This window comes from Erinaceus europaeus, chromosome 11 (assembly GCF_950295315.1).
Source record: "Erinaceus europaeus chromosome 11, mEriEur2.1, whole genome shotgun sequence".
Taxonomy (NCBI): domain Eukaryota; kingdom Metazoa; phylum Chordata; class Mammalia; order Eulipotyphla; family Erinaceidae; genus Erinaceus; species Erinaceus europaeus.
This window is the reverse complement of record NC_080172.1, coordinates 85682299-85684765: the sequence shown is the minus strand read 5'-3', so window position 1 is coordinate 85684765 and position 2467 is coordinate 85682299. Positions and strand designations below refer to the sequence as shown.

The following is a 2467-nucleotide window of genomic DNA, read 5'->3' as shown; positions in this document are numbered from 1 at the left end:
TCCCATTTTACCCACTTGTCAAAATATACTCAGACCTATTGTTTCAGAATTATTGGACAGTAGTAAAAAATGAAGGCGGTAGAGACTGCATAAAGCATCACCAATAAAAGTTTATCAGAATATAAGATGAACCAGAGAGGATATATATATATATATATATATATATATATATATATATATTTCTGTCAATAAAAGTTTATCAGAATATAAGATGAACCAGAGAGGATATATATATATTTATTTTTATATTATGGAATTACATGTCAACAGGGATTTGAATTCACACCATTCCCACAACCAAAGTTCTGAATCTTCACTCTCCCCACTATAATCCACCACAGATCCCCTAAGGTTGTAGACATGGGCCAACCATCATCTCTACAACTCTCTGTCCACATTTATACATAGTTGCCCCCCCCCCCTTTTTTATGATTCAGTCTTCTCTTCCCTCCAAGCAGCGCTGAGGCGGGATCCAGATGAGCCAAGTGAAGACGTGGTCTTGTAGACGGGAAGGAGCCTGGACACAGTGACATTTTCAAAAGGCTCTGCGGGACCACCATGGCTTATGATGACTCCATGAAGAAAGAAGATTGCTTTGATGGTGATCACAGCTTTGAAGACATAGGACTAGCAGCTGGCCGAAGCCAATGAGAAAAGAAACGTTCTTACAAAGATTTTTTAAGGGAAGAGGAAGAAATCGCCACTCAGGTCAGGAATTCTTCCAAGAAGAAATTAAAGGACAGTGAACTTTACTTCTTGGGGATGGACACACACAAGAAGAAAAGGAAGCGTTCCTCTGAGGATTACTACTATGGAGGACAGTGGTTCTTGCTCTGAGTGCCGATAAACCAGTGTGAAGGAGGAGAGAGGTGGAGGGCTGGTATTTTGGAGGATTCAGCATAGAAGAACAGTCTTCATTTGTGATATACCAGATATTTCGTCTTTGGAATCATCACAGAAGAAAAAGAAAAAGTCCAGTCCTCAGTCTGCTGATACAGCTATGGACCTGTTAAAAGCTATTACTTCTCCACTGGCAGCAAACTCCAAGTCCTACAGAAAAATGGGGGGGGGGGGAATCTTCGAGTTCTTCAAGCCATTCAGAGAGTAAAAAGGAACAGCACAGGAAGAAAATAAGTGGAAGCAGTGGGGAACTATCCCTGGAGGATGGTAGTTCCCACAAATCCAAAAAAATGAAACCACTTTATGTGAACACAGAGACACTGACCCTTGGTGAATCCCATGGTTTAAAAATGAAGCTGATTCTCTCACCAAAGGAAAAGGGAAGCAGCTCAGTTGATGAGGAATCTTTTCAGTACCCCTCTCAACAAGTAACTGTGAAAAAATCTTCTAAAAAATCCTCTCAGGATGAGCAAGGTGCTTTACTCCTAGGACATGAGTTACAGAGCTTTCTGAAAGCAAACTGGAAAAAGCACAAATCATCCTCCGACCCACATTCGTCTCCTGGCCCTGAAGGTTGTGGATCTGACACTTCCCAGTTTCCAGAATCCCACAGTGCAAACCTTGACCATTCAGGACTTGACCCTGCCCTTGCTGAATCAGACTTATCCTCTGGAGGGGAACTAGAGGCTGGGGAGTTGGTAATTGATGATTCTTTTTTTTTTAAATTTTTTATTTAAGAAAGGATTAATGAACAAAAACATAAGGTAGGAGGGGTACAACTCCACACAATTCCCACCACCCAATCTCCATAACCCACCCCCTGCCATGATAGCTTTCCCATTCTCTAGCCCTCTGGGAGCATGGACCCAGGGTCATTGAGGGTTGCAGAAGGTAGAAGGTCTGGCTTCTGTAATTGCTTCCCCGCTGAACATGGGCATTGACTGGTCGGTCCATACTCCCAGTCTGCCTCTCTCTTTCCCTAGTAAGGTGGGTCTCTGGGGAGGTAATTGATGATTCTTACCAGGAAATCAAGAAGAAAAAGAAGTCAAAGAAAAGCATAAATGACAATTCATGACAACATGACTACCTTGATATGTCCCTCTTTTTCCTTCTCTCTCTCTGGGTGCTGATGGAACTGGAGTTCAGAGCCCTCTTGTCTTCATCCGATCACTTCTTGCCCACTGGGAGTATGGATCAAGGTTGTTTTGAAGGAGTAGAAGTTAGGAGTCTGGCTTCTGTAATTGCTTCTCTGCTGAGCATGAACAATGCCAAGTCTATCCACATCCCCAGCCTCTTTCTATCTCTCCCTAGTGGACCAGAACTCTGGAGATGTGAGATGTGAAGGTCCAGGGCACATTGATGAGGCCATCTGCCCAGAGAAGTCGGGATGTAGGTATGGGAGCTTGATGGCTAGCAGTGGCATGAACTAAGTTGAGACAAACTGGTTAATGAACAGGAGCCAAAAAGTAGAATTAGAGCAGATGAGATTAGGAATTTTGGGGTATAAAAAAGCTAGGGAACCCATTTTAGGCATGTTCCTGGGGGTACACAACTATGGTAGTTTTGC

General features: G+C 43.1%; 1 pseudogene; it reads left to right on the top strand.

The window, feature by feature from the left end:
• Nucleotides 1–465: 465 nt before the first annotated feature.
• LOC103122084 (HMG domain-containing protein 4-like) lies at nt 466–1975 on the top strand (annotated as a pseudogene).
• Nucleotides 1976–2467: the final 492 nt, after the last annotated feature.